General features: G+C 31.9%; 1 protein-coding gene and 1 pseudogene across 3 annotated transcripts in view; one reads left to right on the top strand and one right to left on the bottom strand.

Annotated features, from left to right (window-relative positions):
* The window catches only part of LOC143250405 (glutamate receptor ionotropic, kainate 1-like), a 34,822-nt pseudogene extending 12,998 nt beyond the window's left edge, over nt 1-21,824 (bottom strand). The window contains exons 1-6 of the transcript XR_013028171.1: nt 21,577-21,824; nt 16,399-16,577; nt 14,069-14,122; nt 12,128-12,292; nt 3,260-3,418; nt 2,319-2,423 (exon numbers count right to left, since the gene is read on the bottom strand). The product of XR_013028171.1 is annotated as a glutamate receptor ionotropic, kainate 1-like (transcript). The remainder of the gene's footprint in view (nt 1-2,318; nt 2,424-3,259; nt 3,419-12,127; nt 12,293-14,068; nt 14,123-16,398; nt 16,578-21,576) is intronic.
* Nucleotides 1-25,628, top strand: part of LOC143250404 (glutamate receptor ionotropic, kainate 2-like) — a 260,380-nt gene that overhangs the window by 108,791 nt on the left and 125,961 nt on the right. The gene's annotated exons all lie outside the window — the stretch shown is intronic.

The following is a 25,628-nucleotide window of genomic DNA, read 5'->3' on the forward strand; positions in this document are numbered from 1 at the left end:
TTCTAGTTGCTTTGCAACAGTATAGTTGGATGTATTTATTACACAAGCCCTACATCACAAATAATCTGTTCTATCGGTTTCTTTCACTCGTTTTGTCTGAAATCTCACTTGTTTGTTCTGTCGGTTTTGCCAGTCGTTCTGTCTAAAACCTTAGTTGTTTGTTTTGTCGATTTTTATCAGTCGTTCTGTATAAAACTTGAATTGTTTGTTCTGTGAGTTTTGTCACTCGTTCTGTCTAAAACCTCAGTTGTTTGTTCTGTCGATTTTTATCAGTCGTTCTGTATAAAACGTGACTTGTTTGTTCTGTCAGTTTTGCCACTCGTTCGGTCTAAAACCTTAGTTGTTTGTTCTGTCAGTTTTGCCACTCGTTCTGTCTAAAACCTTAGTTGTTTGTTCTGTCAGTTTTGCCACTCGTTCTGTCAAAAACCTTAGTTGTTTATTCTGTCGGTTTTGTCAGTCGTTCTGTCTAAAACCTGACTTGTTTGTTCTGCCAGTTTTGTCAGTCGTTCTGTCTAAAACCTGACTTGTTTGTTGTTTGTTCTGTTACTTTTGTCAGTCGTTCTGTCTAAAACCTGACTTGTTTGTTCTGTCAGTTTTGTCAGTCGTTCTGTCTAAGACCTGACTTGTTTGTTCTGTCAGTTTTGTCAGTCGTTCTGTCTAAAACCTGACTTGTTTGTTCTGTCAGTTTTGTAAGTCGTTCTGTCTAAGACCTAACTTGTTTGTTCTGTCACTTTTGTCAGTCGTTCTGTCTAAAACCTGACCTGTTTGATTGTCAGTTTTGTCAGTCGTTCTGTCAAATATATAACTTGTTTTTTCTATTGGTTTTGTATTTCATTCTGTGTAAACCTGACTTGTTTGTTCTATTGGTTTTGTATTTCATTCTGTGTAAACCTGACTTGTTTGTTCTATTGGTTTTGTATTTCATTCTGTGTAAACCTGACTTGTTTGTTCTATTGGTTTTGTATTTCATTATGTGTAAACCTGACTTGTTTGTTCTATTGGTTTTGTATTTCATTCTGTGTAAACCTGACTTGTTTGTTATGTTGGCTTTACCATAAGTTCCGTCTCAATCCTGACGAGTCAGTATATCTTGTCGCTCTATCAGTTGAGCATATCTGTACTTCCAGTGACATGAAAATATATCAATGTTCCATTACCTAACTGTGTGACTTGTTGAAATCATGGTAATTTCTGAGATCTTTTGAGACACTTTATCAAGTTTTATCAGAGTTTATTAATGACATATTTGTATGTGACGCTATAGAGACGATCTATTCGTATTAAGGGTATTTGTATACTAAATGGTATCGTCTATTTACAGTTGACCCGTTAGTGATCAGAACGTTTATAAAGAGCAATGAATGGGCTCTACAGTCTTGAGAGAAGAAAGGCTTTATATGACTTATCAATCTCATTGTAGGGTTGGTGTCATAAGTAACCCTAGTAACTCTGCCAGGGCAGACTTCTGTCAACATGAAGATGGTATAACAGTGAGATTTGTGTTTTAAGGACAGAAAAAGTCTCATTTGGCTAACTGCTGTGTTGAACATGGGAATCATTCTCCCGATTGTAAACGTACCACTTGTTCTACAGAGGAGGGACATACACTTTAAACACTTGAGGTATTTTAAACTCTTTATTAGCTGTCGTTTCGTTTAACTTGTCTGGGTATTTAAAGTTGGCCTTTGTTATTCATTGCCTACGTAACACCCCGGATCCCAACTTTTGTGATTCATTGTCTACGTAACACCACTGATCCCAATTTTTGTGATTCATTGCCTACGTAACATAACTGATGCCAACTTTTGTCATTCATTGCCTACGAAACACCCCTGATCCCAACTTTTGTGATTCATTGCCTACGTAACACCACTGATCCCAACTTTTGTTATTCATTGCCTACGTAACACCACTGATCCCAACTTTTGTGATTCATTGCCTACGCAACACCTTTGATCCCAACTTTTCTGACTCGTTGTCTACGTAACTCCCTGATCATAACTTCTGTGATTCATTTCTTATCCAACATCTCCGACCCAATTTTCCTTGTTACAAGATACGTAGGTTAATAACTGCTTAATTAAGACTTTTATTTAATATCTGCCACATCTCTTGCTCTAATAGATTGGGAATATGTTCTGTATAGTTAAGAAAACAAAAAGTGTGAACTTCATGAAATTCGAGTAAGATAGTGGCCCTAAAAGCTACATTTTCAACAATAAAAGTTTCTATTCAAAGTTATAACTTGAGCTAAACCTGAAAACATTCCAAGGTCCTCTTTAAGGCTTATCAAAACGTAGAAATACATAAGTACGAACCTTCTTGAAGCCATCCTGAGAGAGAAAAAGGAGATCCAATGTGAAGTCTGAACGATAACCTTGCTGATCAAATTTCACTTCTCCTGTCAAGCCTTGAATTTTTATCTGAAAATAAAATGTTATCAAATTTTAAGATAACATAAATAGTTCAAGTACTTTATTGATGGGAATGTTTTTTCTAAATAATAGTTATACTCGATGGTTTAATAATAACTCCTATATGAAATGTTCAAGTCAGACCTTCCTCAATGTTTAAGTGTAGAACGTAAGCCTAAAAATTACACCTTAGTCCATACTAACCTGGTTATGAGAGAAGAACATAGAATTATAAGTTCATGTGATCCTTCTACGTCTGTCTTAGTGAATTAAAGTAGAAATATTTTGATGAACAGTTTTTCTATTTTTACAAAGTTTTAAGGTACCGTTTAGGACTAGCTTCAATAACCAATAGCTTGAACGTAATACGTAATCGTAAAAAGTTGGTTAGGCTTAGAAATAATTCAAACACTGAAAATAATAATGGTTTTGTTCATTTAGTAAACCAAAGCTAGGCCTAGAAGATTTCATACTAATAGAAATGAATAGTTTTTTTGGAAATGAAAAGTATGATTAAAATATATTTATGAAGATGATTAGGACTATTTGTATAGAAACGTTTAGGTTGATTTGGTATGTGAACACTTGAAGGAACTCATTAGAAAACAGAGCTACAGAATTAATATTCTCAAATATTTATCTTTGCAACAGTTTTTTTTATCTTTTTAAGGCCACACTTCAGGTAACAAAATAATCAAAAAATTTATCCATTGCTACAATTTTTATAACAAATTAAATTATTTCTGACAATAGATATGCTTTCCTCTTTGTAAACAAAACTTATTTTCTGAAGTAAGCTTATATTCAGATATTTTCTACGTTAAAAGTAAACACTGGACGAGAACCAGTTTCATGAGATTCCGGAGACTTGTGCCAATAGCATCTTCAGATGGTTCGCCAGAGTCACAGAAAATTGGAGGAAACTCGACTGTTTTACTGGTATCAAAGTCAGCAAGGGCTTTGGCAAATAATTTCACTGCGTCATAAATCAGTGCTGTTTGAGTCTGAAAGAAAAGCAAAATAATGTATAAATAATCACAGAACGTCTGGGAATACCACAGATGTGAAATGAAATCAAAAACATCTGTATGAGATGTCTCTTCCAGTGGAGGACATAGAACATTACGTGTATTTACATCTGACTCAATAAAGTTTGAAATACTTAAATTTATCAGTTAATGCCATCCAATTACATTTTTGATAGAACACATCATTCTTTGACAGATTGTTTAGGCATAGTATTCATGATGAAACTTTGTAGAATTGACAGCAACTGCCTGTTGCGGAGACACAAGTGTAGAGGACGACGTTTCGAAAGTTTACCACCTTTCGTCTTTCAGCAACACATCTTATCCATATCCAATCTACTCTGTAGTTTTAACTAACTGCCAATGAAAGAGGTTTGCAACCTATATTAGAGTGAAACAGAAAAAAAAAAGGATATTTATCTATAATTGTTCAGCTTAAGTGAGAAGTTCTGTCATTGGTGAAAATTTATTGGTCAGTAACTTGTGGGGTCGGAAGATATATTTTTCAGAACGGCTGGTATAGCTATTAGCACTTTTATTAATAAGCAGAATACAACGTTTCGACCTTCAGGTGAAACTGAAGATGACCTAAGAATATAGAAACGTTGTTCTCTCCTGATCAATAAAAGTGTTAATACCCATACCAGTCGTTATGATAAAAGTGTTAATATCCATACCAGCCGTTCTGATAAAAGTGTTAATATCCATACCAGCCGTTCTGATAAAAGTGTTAATACCTATATCAGTCGTTCTGAGATAAAGTGTTAATACCCATACCAGTCGTTCTGATACATTGTGTTAATACCCATATCAGCCGTTCTGAGATAAAGTGTTAATACCCACACCAGCCGTTCTGAGATAATGTGTTAATACTCATACCAGCCGTTCTGATAAAAGTGTTAATACCTATATCAGTCGTTCTGAGATAAAGTGTTAATACCCATACCAGTCGTTCTGATACATTGTGTTAATACCCATATCAGCCGTTCTGAGATAAAGTGTTAATACCCACACCAGCCGTTCTGAGATAATGTGTTAATACTCATACCAGCCGTTCTGATAAAAGTGTTAATACCTATATCAGTCGTTCTGAGATAAAGTGTTAATACCCATACCAGTCGTTCTGATACATTGTGTTAATACCCATATCAGCCGTTCTGAGATAAAGTGTTAATACCCACACCAGCCGTTCTGAGATAATGTGTTAATACTCATACCAGCCGTTCTGATAAAGTGTTAATACCTATATCAGTCGTTCTGAGATAAAGTGTTAATACCCATACCAGTCGTTCTGATACATTGTGTTAATACCCATATCAGCCGTTCTGAGATAAAGTGTTAATACCCACACCAGCCGTTCTGAGATAATGTGTTAATATCCATACCAGCCGTTCTGATAAAAGTGTTAATACCTATATCAGTCGTTCTGAGATAAAGTGTTAATACCCATACCAGTCGTTCTGATACATTGTGTTAATACCCATATCAGCCGTTCTGAGATAAAGTGTTAATACCCACACCAGCCGTTCTGAGATAATGTGTTAATACTCATACCAGCCGTTCTGATAGAAGTGTTAATAACTATATCAGTCGTTCTGAGATAAAGTGTTAATACCCATACCAGTCGTTCTGATACATTGTGTTAATACCCATATCAGCCGTTCTGAGATAAAGTGTTAATACCCATACGAGTCGTTCTGAGATTAAGTATTAATACCCATACCAGCTGTTTTTAGATAAAGTGTTAATACCCATACCAGCTGTTCCTAGATAAAGTGTTAATAATCATACCAGCTGTTCTTAGATGAAGTGTTAATACCCATACCAGCCATTTTGATAAAACTGTTAATACCCATACCAGTCGTTCTGATAAAAGTGTTAATACCCATACCAGCTGTTTTTAGATAAAGTGTTTATACCCATACCATCCATTCTGATAAAACTGTAAATACTCATACCAGTCGTTCTGATAAAAGTGTTAATACCCATACCAGCTGTTCTGAGATATGTTTTTATTTCTAGTGGGTTTCTCATCATCAAGGGACAGAAGATAGATTAGAAATGTTAGTTTCTCTCAGTAGACAAACTAGTCCTCATATCAACAAATATCTTTTGTACTTAAATCATTTAATTAGTGTTATTACAACCAAAATTTATATGGTTGATTCAGTTAACACTGGAGATCAACATACCAAGTTCATATTGTTGATAGTGTTAATAATGGAGATCAACATACCAAGTTCATATGGTTGATAGTGTTAACAATGGAGATAAACATTCCAAGTTTTTATTGTTGGTAGTGTTAACAATGGGGGTAAACATACGAAATTTTTATGGTTGATTATATTAACACTGAAGATGAACGCACAACCCAGAGAGATAGGAATAAATACAATCCGGAAGTAAATAGAACTCATACATAACAGCCTTATTAGATAATATAACTCATACATAACAGGCTTATTAGATAATATAACTCATACATAACAGGCTTATTAGATAATAAAACTCATGCATAACAGGCTTATTAGATAATAGAACTCACACATAACAGCCTTATTAGATAATAGAACTCATACATAACAGGCTTATTAAATAATAACACTCATACATAACAGCCTTATTAGATAATAGAACTCATACATAACAGTCTTATTAGATAATAGAAATCATACATAACAGCCTTATTAGATAATAGAACTCATACATAACAGCCTTATTAGATAATAGAACTCATACATAACAGCCTTATTAGATAATAGAACTCATAGATAACAGCCTTATTAGATAATAGAACTCATACATAACAGGCTTATTAGATAATAAAACTATACATAACAGGCTTATTAGATAATAGAAATCATACATAACAGCCTTATTAGATAATAGAATTCATACATAACAGCCTTATTAGATAACAGAACTCATACATAACAGCCTTATTAGATAATAGAACTCATACATAACAGCCTTATTAGATAATAGAACTCATACATAACAGGCTTATTAGATAATAAAACTCATACATAACAGGCTTATTAGATAATAAAACTCATACATAACAGGCTTATTAGATAATAAAACTCATACATAACAGGCTTATTAGATAATAGAACTCATACATAACAGCCTTATTAGATAATAGAACTCATACATAACAGCCTTATTAGATAATAGAACTCATACATAACAGGCTTATTAGATAATAAAACTCACACATAACAGGCTTATTAGATAATAAAACTCACACATAACAGCCTTATTAGATAATAAAACTCATACATAACAGCCTTGTTAGATAATAAAACTCATACATAACAGGCTTATTAGATAATAGAACTCATACATAGCAGGCTTATTAGAAAATAGAACTCATACATAACAGCCTTATTAGATAATAGAACTCATACATAACAGGCTTATTAGATAATAGAACTCATACATAGCAGGCTTATTAGATAATAGAACTCATACATAACAGCCTTATTAGATAATAGAACTCATACATAACAGCCTTATTAGATAATAGAACTCATACATAACAGCCTTATTAGATAATAAAACTCATACATAACAGGCTTATTAGATAATAGAACTCATACATAACAGGCTTATTAGAAAATAGAACTCATACATAACAGCCTTATTAGATAACAGAACTCATACATAACAGCCTTATTAGATAATAGAACTCATACATAACACCTTATTAGATAATAGAACTCATACATAACAGGCTTATTAGATAATAAAACTCACACATAACAGGCTTATTAGATAATAAAACTCATACATAACAGGCTTATTAGATAATAGAAATCATACATAACAGCCTTATTAGATAATAGAACTCATACATAACAGCCTTATTAGATAATAGAACTCATACATAACAGGCTTATTAGATAATAAAACTCACACATAACAGGCTTATTAGATAATAAAACTCACACATAACAGCCTTATTAGATAATAAAACTCATACATAACAGCCTTATTAGATAATAGAACTCATACATAACAGCCTTATTAGATAATAGAACTCATACATAACAGCCTTATTAGATAATAAAACTCATACATAACAGCCTTATTAGATAATAGAACTCATACATAACAGCCTTATTAGATAATAGAACTCATACATAACACCTTATTAGATAATAAAACTCATACATAACAGGCTTATTAGATAATAGAACTCATACATAACAGGCTTATTAGATAATAGAACTCATACATAACAGCCTTATTAGATAATAGAACTCATACATAACACCTTATTAGATAATAAAACTCACACATAACAGCCTTATTAGATAATAAAACTCATAAATAACAGCCTTATTAGATAATAGAACTCATACATAACAGCCTTATTAGATAATAGAACTCATACATAACAGGCTTATTAGATAATAAAACTCACACATAACAGGCTTATTAGATAATAAAACTCATACATAACAGGCTTATTAGATAATAGAAATCATACATAACAGCCTTATTAGATAATAGAACTCATACATAACAGCCTTATTAGATAATAGAACTCATACATAACAGGCTTATTAGATAATAAAACTCACACATAACAGGCTTATTAGATAATAAAACTCACACATAACAGCCTTATTAGATAATAAAACTCATACATAACAGCCTTATTAGATAATAGAACTCATACATAACAGCCTTATTAGATAATAGAACTCATACATAACAGCCTTATTAGATAATAAAACTCATACATAACAGCCTTATTAGATAATAGAACTCATACATAACAGCCTTATTAGATAATAGAACTCATACATAACACCTTATTAGATAATAAAACTCATACATAACAGGCTTATTAGATAATAGAACTCATACATAACAGGCTTATTAGATAATAGAACTCATACATAACAGCCTTATTAGATAATAGAACTCATACATAACACCTTATTAGATAATAAAACTCACACATAACAGCCTTATTAGATAATAAAACTCATAAATAACACCCTTATTAGATAATAGAACTCATACATAACAGCCTTATTAGATAATAGAACTCATACATAACAGCCTTATTAGATAATAGAACTCATACATAACAGGCTTATTAGATAATAGAACTCATACATAACAGCCTTATTAGATAATAGAACTCATACATAACACCTTATTAGATAATAAAACTCATACATAACAGGCTTATTAGATAATAGAACTCATACATAACAGGCTTATTAGATAATAGAACTCATACATAACAGCCTTATTAGATAATAGAACTCATACATAACACCTTATTAGATAATAAAACTCATACATAACAGGCTTATTAGATAATAGAACTCATACATAACAGCCTTATTAGATAATAAAACTCATACATAGCAGCCTTATTAGATAATAGAACTCATACATAACAGCCTTATTAGATAATAGAACTCATACATAGCAGCCTTATTAGATAATAGAACTCACACATAACAGCCTTATTAGATAATAGAACTCATACATAGCAGGCTTATTAGATAATAGAACTCATACATAACAGCCTTATTAGATAATAGAACTCATACATAACAGCCTTATTAGATAATAGAACTCATACATAGCAGCCTTATTAGATAATAGAACTCATACATAACAGCCTTATTAGATAATAGAACTCATACATAACAGCCTTATTAGATAATAGAACTCATACATAACAGCCTTATTAGATAATAGAACTCATACATAGCAGCCTTATTAGATAATAGAACTCATACATAACAGCCTTATTAGATAATAGAACTCATACATAACAGCCTTATTAGATAATAGAACTCATACATAACAGCCTTATTAGATAATAGAACTCACACATAACAGCCTTATTAGATAATAGAACTCATACATAGCAGGCTTATTAGATAATAGAACTCATACATAACAGCCTTATTAGATAATAGAACTCATACATAACAGCCTTATTAGATAAAAGAACTCATACATAGCAGCCTTATTAGATAATAGAACTCATACATAACAGCCTTATTAGATAATAGAACTCATACATAGCAGCCTTATTAGATAATAGAACTCATACATAACAGCCTTATTAGATAATAGAACTCATACATAACAGCCTTATTAGATAATAGAACTCATACATAGCAGCCTTATTAGATAATAGAACTCATACATAACAGCCTTATTAGATAATAGAACTCATACATAGCAGCCTTATTAGATAATAGAACTCATACATAACAGCCTTATTAGATAATAGAACTCATACATAACAGCCTTATTAGATAATAGAACTCATACATAACAGGCTTATTAGATAATAAGAAACGATGTGTTTATAATGTTGACGAGAAGCAGTGAACAAACTCGGGTCTAGTTTAAACCAACATGACTTGTAAAGAATGTTCAATACATGTGTTAAGATCTCCATCAACATATACTTGTTTGCCTACCTTTGTCAATCTAAAGTCATACCGTTAAAGTTATTATGGTATATTGTATTAAAGTTATTATGGTATATTGTATTAAAGTTATTATGGTATATTGTATTAAAGTTATTATGGTATATTGTATTAAAGTTATTATGGTATATTGTATTAAAGTTATTATGGTATATTGTATTAAAGTTATTATGGTATATTGTATAATTATATCTTTAGTTTAATTAAGTTCAATTGTCTAATGTTATTGTTCTATTAATTTCTAGTTTTATTGTGCTACTGACTTTGATAAAAACTAACTGTCCTTCTCAGGATAACTGTAATTACTTAGATATATTGTTCTTTACCCCCGATATAAAAATATTCAAATGTATTTCTTTATCAGCACCGGTGAGGAGAATATATTTATAGTGAATAGTGTGGCGAACTGTGAATCCGGGTTTCAAATCATTTTAACGCTGGGTAAACAATCGAGTTCCGCGATCTGGTGCCATGACGGTGTTGAAAGAATAACTGTCACAAACCACTATTCGATTAAAGAACCCACGAGTTGGTGGTGGGTGGTATTGACTAGGGTTCTTCCCTCTAGTCTATCATTTATAAAGTAGGAACAGTTAGAGCAAATAGTTATCACTATTTCTGAGAACAACCAAGTCCCAACGAATCATTTTCTGTCTTCACTGCAAGTAATATCTGCTATTATAATGCTAATACAATAAGGATCCGGCTCGGGTATGGCCAGATAGTTAACGCACTCGACTCACAACCTAAGTGCGGGTGGTTCGAATCTCTGTCATACTAAACATTTACGTTTTTTACGGTCAATCTCACTATATAAAATACTAACTATTAATCTACAATTATACCACTATAGTTAGTGTTAAATCATACCACTACAGTTAGTGTTAGGTCATACCACAAAAATAAGTGTTAAGTCATACCACTACGGTTAGTGTTAAGTCAAACCACAACAGTTAGTGTTAAGTCATACCACTAGAGTTAGTGTTAAGTCATACCACTACAGCTAGTGTTAAGTCATACTACAACAGTTAGTGTTAAGTTATACCACTACAGTTAGTTTTAGGTCATACCACAACAGTTAGTGTTAAGTCATACCACAACAGTTAGTGTTAAGTCATACCACTACATTTATTGTTAGGTCATACCACACCAGTTAGTGTTAAGTCATACCACTACATTTAGTGTTAAGTCATACCACTACATTTAGTGTTAAGTCATACTACAACAGTTAGTATTAGGTCATACCACAACAGTTAGTGTTAAGTCAACCACTACTGTTAGTGTTAAATCATACCACAACAGTTAGTGTTAAGTCATACCACAACAGTTAGTGTTAAGTCATACCACAATAGTTAGTGTTAGGTCATACCACAACAGTTAGTGTTAAGTCATACCACAACAATTAGTGTTAAGTCATACCAACAACAGTTAGTGTTAGAGTCATACCACTACAGTTAATGTTAGGTCATACCACAACAGTTAGTGTTAAGTTATACCACTACAGTTAGTTTTAGGTCATACCACAACAATTAGTGTTAAGTCATACCACTACAATTAGTGTACAGTCATACCACAACAGTTAGTGTTAGGTCATACCACAACAGTTAGTGTTAAGTCATACCACAACAGTTAGTGTTAAGTCATACCACTACAATTAGTGTTAACTCATACCACTACAATTTGTGTTAAGTCATACCACTACATTTAGTGTTAACTCATACCACTACAATTAGTGTACAGTCATACCACAACAGTTAGTGTTAGGTCATACCACAACAGTTAGTGTTAAGTCATACCACAACAGTTAGTGTTACGTCATACCACAACAGTTAGTGTTACGTCATACCACTACAATTAGTGTTAAGTCATACCACTACATTTAGTGTTAAGTCATACCATTACAGTTAGTGTTAAGTCATCAACACCCACTGCCAACTGTTTGGCTACTCTTTCACCAGCGAATAGTGGGATTGACCGTCACATTATAACGCCCCCAAAAGGGTGAGCATGTTTGGTGCGACCGGTATTCGAACCCGCGACCCTCAGATTACTAGTTGAAAACCTTAACCCACCTGGCCATGCCGGGCTAGCAATGTTGCTTCATACTGTCTGGTTTATTCATTATTGTATATATAAGAAAGGTAAAGTCATACCTTTACAACAACTCGTTATTGTATATTTTACCAAGGTAACTAACTATCAGTCCTACCTTTATAGTACGTTGGTGAGTCTGAGTTTTTCGACCAAAAACAGAAAACTGACTCCATTCGTCAAACAAGCTCTGTAGCTCAGGACTTTCCATGTCTACGATCCTGAAGGCTGTAATGTTGGACTTCCCATACTTGAAGTCTTCGAGGTCAACTGTATGTAAATCCTGAGTAAATATAACCACAAGCAAAATTTAGGTTCATTTACAATGTAATAAGTTCCTGACAGATGTAACAAACAACAATATTGTTTGTATAAGATCTCTGGTATACTTAAGTCAATAAATAAAACAACAATACTGTTTGTGTAAGTATACGACATCTGGTATAATTAGGTCAGTAAATAAACCAACAGCACTGTTTCTCTAATATATTATCTCTGGTCTAGCTAAGTCAGTAAATAAAATAAAACACTGCTTGTTTAATATACGATACACTTATTTCGATACATACCATTTTTATGCCTTGTAAGAGGCATTTTTCTTCAAAATGCCATGAAAAATCGCCATGCGTCTTCGAAAACAAAAGTAGTGGGTTAAGACAATAGATTAGCTAATGGTCTACTCAGAACGGCCTCTCACACAGATTGTAATCTCATTACTTGCCAATTACAAGTATTTTTAATAGCATAAAACATTCAATTTAACTAATATTGTCCATACACTGTGAAAGTGTCATGTATTTGACTGTATTTACTCAGTAGATTAAAAAAAACGTCGAGGTGTTGGTCACTGAGTCAAAATATTTTTTTCTTAGAATTGTCTTTCCAAAATTACGGTGCGTCTTCCATGATGTACGTTTTACAAAGCGTAAAATTGGTATTCGGTTTTAAGGATAATCTGGCTATCGGATAGACGTGAAATTGTGGCTTACAATTGTTTGGTATGTAAGCATAAACAGAATTACCTGAAGATTGTATTATCTCGTGACATTAACAGAAGTAAATTGTAGAATTTTAGACAAATAAAATCATAATTACTGGGTCATTGACCTTCTGGTCTTATGATATATTTTTTATGTAAATATTTTAAAGATTTATTATAGTGTCTTGGGTGAAACATGTTTGTATTTTTTACTTTGTAAAACTATTGTGAAGAACTGATTGTGATTTATTTTTACTTCTAATTGTCATTAGATGTTTAAATGATTGCACCAATATGTAATATTTTTAATATTTTTCCAGTTTAATTTTCGGATATTCGTTATGGATGTGAGATGTTACTGATTGAAATCAGTAAACCTTCATTTTGTATAGAAACCTCAGGCTCAGGTAATGACGTGTTTAGAAAGCGTTGAAGTAAGACCATCAGAGTCCAGGGTAAGTATGTGTTGTTGAATGAGTTATTAGTATTATTGCAGGAAACTTTATTAATTATGTATACGTTGGGTTTTGGGAAGTCGTAAGTTACTCTTGTGTATTTATTGTTACATGTCATAACTGCTATAAGGAATTATTTCTATTAGCAATTTCTACACTACTAAGTTTTCTGCATATGTTAATAAACAGAAGATGAATACTTGTTTGTCACTACAGAAATTTCAAGTTTATATCCTTATAGTTAATTGATTATGAACATCTGTGAACTTTAACTTTACATTAGTTTAAATAAAATTAGTTTTTATAAGTTCTCATAATGACCTTGACCTTGTCTTTGTTTTCATGTCTAAAATTTTCTATAAACTGATTCGAGACATATTTTCATGAAGGATTTTTTTTCAACTTTAGAAATAGCATAACAAGTAGGAAATTTTAGATGTGATGATAAAATTCCCAGAATGATGTGAGTGATGGCGTTATGATATTTTGTAGAATAACTACTTACAAAACACGAAACTAAAAGATGTTATTAGATACGGGACGACATCTAGAATTCATACAGGTCCTTGTGATATTTGTATAAAACTAATATAGACAAAGTTTATTGTGTTTCAGCTCGACTTACCAAAGATGTAATCAAATAACTGTGGCTCTCGGTCATCATACCGACCTGCTGGGCCTGAGAACGTGGTGTAGAAACAAGAGAATGATGTTAGTTTATAACGAAATGTAGTTTATTGTATGAAACATAGAATAAAACATAAATATAAATAAAACCATAAAACTGTATAGACACAAAGAGCAAAATAAATATAAAGAAAACCATAAACAGCAACATAAACATATAAACTACAAACATAAGCAACAATATAAAAAAGACATAAATATAAACAAAAAAGACACCATAAACATAAGCAGTAAAATAAACAGACAAATATAAACAAAACCTAAAAAAACATAAATATAAACAGCACCATAGACAGACATATATATAAACAACAACATAAAAACCATAAACATAAGCAGCAACATAACATAAATATGATATTAATATTATAGAGAAATGACTGTAAAAATAGATATATTTTATGTTATATAAAAATATCTGCTAACCAGTACAATTAGAAATGTTTAATAACTAGTCTAGCGGTTGAAATTACAACTAAAAATATTTTTACACTATATTAAACTATATTCGTTTACACAGAATTATATTATATTACATAGGCATGTCTTTGGACTTTTAACGTTAGAATCCGAGTTTAGATATTCATGATGGGCAGAACTATGATAGCTCATTGTATAGGTTTGTACTTAACTTTCATGGTGGGCAGAACTATGATAGCTCATTGTATAGGTTTGTACTTAACTTTCATGGTGGGCAGAACTATGATAGCTCATTATATAGGTGTGTACTTAACTTTCATGGTGGCAGAACTATGATAGCTCATTGTATAGGTTTGTACTTAACTTTCATGGTGGCAGAACTATGATAGCTCATTGTATAGGTTTGTACTTAACTTTCATGGTGGGCAGAACTATGACAGCTCATTGTATAGGTTTGTACTTAACTTTCATGGTGGCAGAACTATGATAGCTCATTGTATAGGTTTGTACTTAACATTCATGGTGGGCAGAACTATGATAGCTCATTGTATAGGTTTGTACTTAACTTTCATGGTGGGCAGAACTATGACAGCTCATTGTATAGGTTTGTACTTAACTTTCATGGTGGCAGAACTATGATAGCTCATTGTATAGGTTTGTACTTAACATTCATGGTGGGCAGAACTATGATAGCTCATTGTATAGGTTTGTACTTAACATTCATGGTGGGCAGAACTATGCTAGCTCATTGTATAGGTTTGTACTTAACTTTCATGGTGGCAGAACTATGATAGCTCATTGTATAGGTTTGTACTTAACATTCATGGTGGGCAGAACTATGATAGCTCATTGTATAGGTTTGTACTTAACATTCATGGTGGGCAGAACTATGATAGCTCATTGTATAGTTTGTACTTAACATTCATGGTGGGCAGAACTATGACAGCTCATTGTATAGGTTTGTACTTAACTTTCATGGTAGGCAGAACTATGACAGCTCATTATATAGGTTTGTACTTAACTTTCATCGTGGGCAGAACTATGAGAGCTCATTGTATAGGTTTGTACTTAACTTTCATGGTAGGCAGAACTATGATAGCTCATTATATAGGTTTGTACTTAACTTTCCAGAACGAGGCATCTGTACATTAAATTTTACTTTTCATTTTATGAACATTTAAATACAGAGATATTTGAAACTGTACAATCTAAACTTATTTACCTCGTGCTAATGACAATGTTATGTTAGCTTTTGACACTGGTACATCAGAAACGTTTCAGTCATTATGTGACGATCGAAACTAAAACGTTTTAAACATTACTTCAGAATAAAGCTGTTCAATATCGGTTCATATTGCTTTTGTTATAGAAAAGTCACGTTAGGGACTTAAATAACTGCAGTAACTGAGTTGTTTTCACTACAATAGTTCTTTCTATCCTTTCGGAGGGTTTACTTCCCTTCTACAACGTTTCTTTGTTTCTTTTGAAGTTCGCCCAAAGCTACACGAGGGCTATCTGCGCTAGCCGTCCTTAATTTAGCAGTGTAAGACTAGATGAAAGGTAGCTAGTCATCACCACCCACTGCAATTTCCTGGGGTACTTTTTGCCAACGACCAGTGAGATTGACCGTTACATTATATCGTTCCCACGACTGAAAGTGCGAGCATTTTTGGTGTGACGGAGATTCGAGCCTGCGATCCTAAGATTACGCGTCGAGTGCCCTAACCACCCGGCCATGCCGGTCCCTTTCTACGAGAAAGTATATAATTATGAAAGGTACTTCAAAAAACGTAACATTAAATATACAGAGAATCTTTCTTAGGAACGGACGTTTCGTAAATTCCTCACATGCTTAAGAACTGTGTAGATGTTTTCCCTTTTCACGTCCAGTACGATTCTGTTGTCTCCAGCCACTTTGATTTTCCAGAAGAGATCTCGGTACGCTTCTCCTGGTTTGAACTGGTAAAGATGCATTCTCCAACCATATTTCTGAGCTTCTTTGAAGAAGTCTTGTAGCCTAATGATACCTATAATAAAATGTAATACTCAGTTCACTCTACTTGAAGAAACTGTCTGACATATTAAACACTTCGATAACTTAATGTTTACCTTCTCGCGTGATGCTTCATTTAAACAAGATTAACACACAGCCAGTAAATATTTAGACCGGAGTCAGGTATATCAATCAATAGAACCCATACTATATATAACTTATATTAACCTGTGACAGAGTTTATCGTCTTGTGTTATATCGCTTCACTGCTGAAGGTTTCGAGTATCTTTCCTCTGTCCACGCCCATCCACACTCAATCAAGTCAACCAGAAATGTGTTCACTTAACCACGCCCATCGACACTCAATCAAGTCAACCAGAAATGTGTTCACTTAACCACGCCCATCACAACTCAATCAAGTGAACTACTAGTAACCAGTAATGTGTTAACTTGTACACATCTTGACACACTGAGTCAAGTCAACCATTAGTAACCAGTAGTGTGTTAACTTGTACACGTCAAGACATACTGAGTCAAGTCAACTACTGGTAACCAGTAGTTTGTTTATTTGGACACGCCCAGCTCTGCTCAATGTTCTCAAGTGGTAGAAACCAATACTGTTTTTACTTGGACTCGTACAAATCCACTCATTCAAGTCAACTAGTGATGGTCTAAGATAAATATTATATTAACTGTTTCAGACAACTAATGCCAGTAACATTTACCGTAATCGAGGCTACTGATAACGTTAGCTCGATTCGTCAATGATGAGTGCATTTGTTAGTGAAACAATTGTAAAGATGTTTGTTTATCTTTCAATGAGCTGAATTTGTTGTTTAATTTTATTATAGAGACCCACAATGTGCAGGGAAATAAATAGAAATGTGGAATATATTATTAATTGTGTGTTTTTTAACAGTGGAGTTTCCCACGTGATGGATTAAACTGCTAAATGAAAATATATTTAATATATTACTAACCGATACTATCAGACTAAAATTCACTGTGACTGTTCTTACGTCGCAAATATGTGAAATTAATTTACTTAAAGAACAACCTTCATTGATGACAACCTGTAAGTACCTTACTTAGAAATAACCTGTAAGTACCTTACTTAGAAATAACCTGTAAGTACCTTACTTAGAAATAACTTGTAAGTGCCTTACTTAGAAATAACCTGTAAGTACCTTACTTAGAAATAACCTGTAAGTACCTTACTTAGAAATAACCTGTAAGTACCTTACTTAGAAATAACCTGTAAGTACCTTACTTAGAAATAACATGTAAGTACCTTACTTAGAAATAACATGTAAGTACCTTACTTAGAAATAACATGTAAATACTTTATTAGAGGAACAACGGTTTGAGGAGAACTTGTAATTACCTTAACTCGAAATAACCTGGATATATTTTACTTGGGAAACAACCTTATTGGATGAGAACGTGTAGATTGTACTTTACCTCAGGAACAACCTTATTGGATGAGAACGTGTAGATTGTACTTTACCTTAGGAACAACCTTATTGGATGAGAACGTGTAGATTGTACTTTACCTCAGGAACAACCTTATTGGATCAGAACGTGTAGATTGTACTTTACCTCAGGAACAACCTTATTCGATGAGAACGTGTAGATTGTACTTTACCTCAGGAACAATCTTGTTTGGTGAGAACCTTCTCACTTAAGAATGAAGTGTAATATTTTTGAGTAAAGGATGTAATATAGTGTTACTTTGTTTATTATCCTCACTTTTTTTACTTAGCTTATTTTAATACCGTAATTAAATATTTTTACAGGATTAAATATCGATTAGGGGCATTCAGTTAATTAAATGTTAATAATTCTATTTATTTAAACATTTTAGAACTATTGTCTACATTGATAAGTATTTACTTTGATATTTTATAACTATTGTCTACGTCGATTATTATTCATTTAAATATGTTTGATCTATTTCTGTATTGATTATTATTTATTTAGATGTTTTAAAATTACTGTCTATATTGATTAGTATTTAATTAGATTTCTTAGGACTATTGTCTATGTTGATTTGTATTTATTTAGACATTTTAAAACTATTTCTATATTGATTAGTATTTATTAAGATGTTTTAGAATTACTGTCTATATATAGTAACATTTATTTAGAAATTTTAGAACTATTGTCTGTGTTGATTAGTATTTATTTAAATATTTCTGAGCTATTGTCTGTGTTGATTGGTATTTATTTAAACATTTCTGAGCTATTGTCTGTGTTGATTAGTATTTATTTAAACATTTCTGAGCTATTGTCTGTGTTGATTAGTATTTATTTAAACATTTCTGAGCTATTGTCTGTATTGATTAGTATTTATTTAGACATTTCTGAGCTATTGTCTGTGTTGATTAGTATTTATTTAAACATTTCTGAGCTATTGTCTGTATTGATTAGTATTTATTTAGACATTTCTGAGCTATTGTCTGTGTTGATTAGTATTTATTTAAACATTTCTGAGCTATTGTCTGTGTTGATTAGTATTTATTTAAACATTTCTGAGCTATTGTCTGTGTTGATTAGTATTTATTTAAACATTTCTGAGCTATTGTCTGTGTTGATTAGTATTTATTTAAACATTTCTGAGCTATTGTCTGTGTTGATTAGTATTTATTTAGACATTTATGAGCTATTGTCTGTGTTGATTAGTATTTATTTAAACATTTCTGAGCTATTGTATGTGTTGATTAGTATTTATTTAAACATTTCTGAGCTATTGTCTGTGTTGATTAGTATTTATTTAGACATTTCTGAGCTATTGTCTGTGTTGATTAGTATTTATTTAAACATTTCTGAGCTATTGTATGTGTTGATTAGTATTTATTTAAACATTTCTGAGCTATTGTCTGTGTTGATTAGTATTTATTTAAACATTTCTGAGCTATTGTCTGTGTTGATTAGTATTTATTTAGACATTTCTGAGCTATTGTATGTGTTGATTAGTATTTATTTAAACATTTCTGAGCTATTGTATGTGTTGATTAGTATTTATTTAAATATTTCTGAGCTATTGTCTGTATTGATTAGTATTTATTTAAACATTTCTGAGCTATTGTCTGTGTTGATTAGTATTTATTTAGACATTTATGAGCTATTGTCGGTGTGTTGATTAGTATTTATTTAAACATTTCTGAGCTATTGTATGTGTTGATTAGTATTTATTTAAACATTTCTGAGCTATTGTCTGTGTTGATTAGTATTTATTTAGACATTTCTGAGCTATTGTCTGTGTTGATTAGTATTTATTTAAACATTTCTGAGCTATTGTATGTGTTGATTAGTATTTATTTAAACATTTCTGAGCTATTGTCTGTGTTGATTAGTATTTATTTAGACATTTCTGAGCTATTGTCTGTGTTGATTAGTATTTATTTAAACATTTCTGAGCTATTGTCTGTGTTGATTAGTATTTATTTAGACATTTCTGAGCTATTGTATGTGTTGATTAGTATTTATTTAAACATTTCTGAGCTATTGTATGTGTTGATTAATATTTATTTAAATATTTCTGAGCTATTGTCTGTATTGATTAGTATTTATTTAGACATTTCTGAGCTATTGTATGTGTTGATTAGTATTTATTTAAACATTTCTGAACTATTGTCTGTGTTGATTAGTATTTATTTAGACATTTCTGAGCTATTGTCTGTGATGATTAGTATTTATTTAGACATTTCTGAGCTATTGTCTGTGTTGATTAGTATTTATTTAAACATTTCTGAGCTATTGTATGTGTTGATTAGTATTTATTTAAACATTTCTGAGCTATTGTCTGTGTTGATTAGTATTTATTTAAACATTTCTGAGCTATTGTCTGTGTTGATTAGTATTTATTTAGACATTTCTGAGCTATTGTATGTGTTGATTAGTATTTATTTAAACATTTCTGAGCTATTGTATGTGTTGATTAGTATTTATTTAAACATTTCTGAGCTATTGTCTGTGTTGATTAGTATTTATTTAGACATTTATGAGCTATTGTCTGTGTTGATTAGTATTTATTTAAACATTTCTGAGCTATTGTATGTGTTGATTAGTATTTATTTAAACATTTCTGAGCTATTGTCTGTGTTGATTAGTATTTATTTAGACATTTCTGAGCTATTGTCTGTGTTGATTAGTATTTATTTAAACATTTCTGAGCTATTGTATGTGTTGATTAGTATTTATTTAAACATTTCTGAGCTATTGTCTGTGTTGATTAGTATTTATTTAGACATTTCTGAGCTATTGTCTGTGTTGATTAGTATTTATTTAAACATTTCTGAGCTATTGTCTGTGTTGATTAGTATTTATTTAGACATTTCTGAGCTATTGTATGTGTTGATTAGTATTTATTTAAATATTTCTGAGCTATTGTCTGTATTGATTAGTATTTATTTAGACATTTCTGAGCTATTGTATGTGTTGATTAGTATTTATTTAAACATTTCTGAACTATTGTCTGTGTTGATTAGTATTTATTTAGACATTTCTGAGCTATTGTCTGTGTTGATTAGTATTTATTTAAACATTTCTGAGCTATTGTATGTGTTGATTAGTATTTATTTAAATATTTCTGAGCTATTGTCTGTATTGATTAGTATTTATTTAGACATTTCTGAGCTATTGTCTGTGTTGATTAGTATTTATTTAGACATTTTAGAATTATTGTCTATGTTCGTGGTTATTTATGTAAACATTTTAGAACCATTGTCTATGTTTGTGTTTATTAATTTAAACATTTTAGAACCATTGTCTTTGTTGGTAGTTATTAATTTAAACATTTTAGAACCATTGTCTATTTTGGTGGTTATTAATTTAAACATTTTAGAACTATTGTCTATGTTGGTGGTTATTAATTTAAACATTTTAGAACCATTGTCTATGTTGACTGGCAACAGGTTTATTTCAGTCAGCTGATAGAATGTAAAATAATTTGTAGAATTTTAAAATACTTGTATTCAATTAATTATTCATTATACAACATATTTGCACTCGCGTGAAGACATATATCTGACCTTCGCTTTCTTCGTACACAAGACAAAAGTCTGTCCATCCCCAGATTTTGACGAGGTCCACATAGGCTTGACCGAGCACGGCTGGACGAGGAAAAAGGTTAATGGATAAACGTTGACGTTGAAGCTGGAAGTCCCATCGGGCTTCTATATGTGGGATATCCAGAGCATCACAGATGGATTGTACGTGCATACTAGTGACGTCAGACTGTGTACCAAATATACCCGCTACACCTAGCTTCATTAGCGAACAAACTAGAGTACAAATAGAAAATAGACATCACACTGTTTCATGTTTAATAAACAATCTACTGGATCCTTTAGCTACATAACACTTTTTAAATAAACGTTATGTTATTTCATAAAGCCATAATACATATTACCTTCTTTATAAATACCAAGCGAAGTCTTAAAAATGTATGACCATTTATTAATGAACTCCATACGACTTGCTAAAGGTGTATAATGATTCTTAATTAATTAGACGCTATATTACTTACCCTAATACATTGTTCTTTCTTAATAAACTAAATGCAGTATGCACGGTATGAGAGAAATAAGAAATACAATATACACGGCATGGTAAGTATTAGAAATACAATATACACGGCATGGTAAGTATTAGAAATAGAATATATACGACATTGTAAATGTCAAAAGTACAATATACATGGCATCTATATAAATGTAATAGATATGTTTGTTGTATGTCCATGGAACTTCACCAAAACTGGTATGTAGGATCATTACGTCCATGTTTTTTTTTTTCAGTTTTGCATGTTGTGGCCGTTTGTCATTTTTCACCACTACCCGACATGGATCTTTATCAAATTTGACAAAAGGTTTTTTTGTTTTTTTTAAGTCAATGCCAAGCTATATGCAAATTTTCGGTTTTATATTTTGAGGTTTATAATTTTATGGGCGTTTCTTACAATTAAATATAAAAGAAATAACTTTTCATGTCATAAGATAACCTTTCATTAATGTTAAATTTTAAGGGGACAAGTACTTTATCCACTTGTAGTGTATACTAACAAATAAATAACGTAATGTAAGGGGTATTCTTTTTATCCTCTTGTCATAGAGATACAGAATGAAATATCTGCGCTTTTACCCTTTCGGATATCGAAACTCGGTTTACTGAGTTATAACTTTTTTTAAATTTAACGCTGTGTAGGCGAAAGAAGATGATATTTTAAAAATAAATATTATTGACCGTGTATTGTGGCAACACATTATGTGCTTGACAGAGTAATGCAGCAATATATGTGATTGGCAAGGTATTGTGTCAATATATGTGATTGGCAAGGTATTGTGGCAATATATGTGATTGGCGGGGTATTGGGGCAATATATGTGATTGGCAGGGTATTGGGGCAATATATGTGATTGGCAGGGTATTGTGGCAATATATGTGATTGGCAAGGTATTGTGGCAATAAATTTGCTTGAGAGGGTGTTGTGCCAACCTGTATAATTGGCAAGGTATTGCAACAATAAATCTGTTGAACAGGGTGTTTTAACAGTAAACGTTTTTGACAGGATATTGTAAGAGTAAATCTGTTTGACAGGGTATTGTTGCAATGTATATGATTTACAGGGTAGTGTGGCGATATATGTGATTGACCGGGTGTTTAGTAATAAGTGTGATTGACCAGGTGTTTTAGTAATAAGTGTGACTGACCAGGTGTTTTAGTAATAAGTGTGACTGACCGGGTGTTTTAGTAATAAGTGTGACTGACCGGTGTTTTAGTAATAAGTTTGACTGACCGGGTGTTTTAGTAATAAGTGTGACTGACCGGGTGTTTTAGTAATAAGTATGACTGACCGGGTGTTTTAGTAATAAGTGTGACTGACCGGGTGTTTTAGTAATAAGTATGACTGACCGGGTGTTTTAGTAATAAGTGTGACTGACCGGGTGTTTTAGTAATAAGTTTGACTGACCGGGTGTTTTAGTAATAAGTGTGACTGACCGGGTGTTTTAGTAATAAGTATGACTGACCGGGTGTTTTAGTAATAAGTGTGACTGACCGGGTGTTTTAGTAATAAGTATGACTGACCGGGTGTTTTAGTAATAAGTTTGACTGACCGGGTGTTTTAGTAATAAGTGTGACTGACCGGGTGTTTTAGTAATAAGTATGACTGACCGGGTGTTTTAGTAATAAGTGTGACTGACCGGGTGTTTAGGTAATAAGTGTGACTGACCGGGTGTTTTAGTAATAAGTTTGACTGACCGGGTGTTTTAGTAATAAGTGTGACTGACCGGGTGTTTTAGTAATAAGTATGACTGACCGGGTGTTTTAGTAATAAGTGTGACTGACCGGGTGTTTTAGTAATAAGTATGACTGACCGGGTGTTTTAGTAATAAGTGTGACTGACCGGGTGTTTTAGTAATAAGTGTGATTACCAAGGTATCGTAAAAATAAACATTACTGACAGGGTATTGTAGCAATAAACGTGTCTTACAGGGTATTGTAAAAATAGATAAGATTGGCAGGGTATTGTGAAAATAGATAAATTGACAGGGTAGTAGTACATGTATTATGTTTCTGCAGCACTCATGTGGAATCAAAACATTTTTTCTTCTTTCCTTCAAATGAAACAGAAACAACACACACACACATACTGTATATACATATGTACAAATTAGATGTGCAATTTGTTTATTAGTTTTATTTTATTTATATTAATAGTGCATTCTATTACTATAAATACTGTTCGATAATTTAGGTTTTGTGCAGCTATTAACTTTTCAAGTTTGTTTGGAACAGAACACAACCTTATATCAACTCGTTCCATAACATTTTTCAATTTTTTTCCAAACACTGAATTACCCAATAAGAATCATTAGTGGTTTCACTTGTATGCTACTTAGAACAACATATTTCTTAAGTCAATCAAATTGCTTTAACCCTAATACTGTGCTTTTCTTTAGTTTCGTTTTTAATGATGAACGTTGTTCCACATATTTATAGTGTTTCTTATCATATAAAGTTGGTAGTCATTTAAATCCTCCATGGGGTAAATATTGACTCATTATTTATTTATATTTGATAATAGCACTTAGTTAAGCTAAACAAATGGATTATTTATCACGATCACAAGCTCTCATGTATTTATTTACTACTTGCTTCAATATATCTGTTACAACACTATGACATAGAGATCTTTCTCGAGCATTAAGATTATATCATTTTCAGCCAATTATCCTAATTGAACATCAGCCATTTTTAATTTTGCATTACGTGATAAGCCCCGTGCTGTGTTGTACCAATCAGGATGTAATTTATACAAATATCTCTAAAAGTATCTACTAATATCAAAATGTCAGTCTTTAGAAATTTTTTCAAGATGAGGATTTTAAACTTTCTACACATCGTTTATACAAGTTTGTGGTTTTCGTCTGAAATATCATGTTCATTGAACACGTTGTAAAATGTTAGTTGTCGTGATAGTTGTGTTTCGTTACGTTTATTAAAACTGCTCAAATAATCATAAGGATAAACACCTATCCTTATTACAATATCGAATTTATTTTATGGAAAACTTCTTTGTGTTTTCGAAATGTCTTGTTAGATCATTTGAAAGTCTATTAAAACTACAGTCTTCATCAAAGTGTTTCTATACACTTCTATATTGATGTTATTATCTATATGTGTATAGAATAGCTATTGAGTAAATACGCGAGTAAGTATCACAGTAGGTAGCGTAGAACAAACATGTACCAATTATTATTATAGTCTGTATAAGATGTTTTGAGCATTTGTTCGTCAGAATACACCTGTTTTGTATAAAAGGATGTGTTTTTATTGTAACCTTTTTATAAAAACAGAACAACGCTTTGTTCAGACAGTTTCTGAACTTGGTGTACAGTCATGTTTTGTCAAATCCAGACGTTATACAGAGTCAAATTGTTCGACTGTGCAGAAATGTGTATTTTTTCTATAATAATAATTTGTTAAAGAATACGCTAACATTTTGGCCAAGAGATTTAGCCATAAACTTAAATGAAGCTATGAATCTTAACTTCAGTTTACTGATTTTTTATGTAACGGAT

This window comes from Tachypleus tridentatus, chromosome 5 (assembly GCF_004210375.1).
Source record: "Tachypleus tridentatus isolate NWPU-2018 chromosome 5, ASM421037v1, whole genome shotgun sequence".
Classification (NCBI taxonomy): Eukaryota; Metazoa; Arthropoda; class Merostomata; order Xiphosura; family Limulidae; genus Tachypleus; species Tachypleus tridentatus.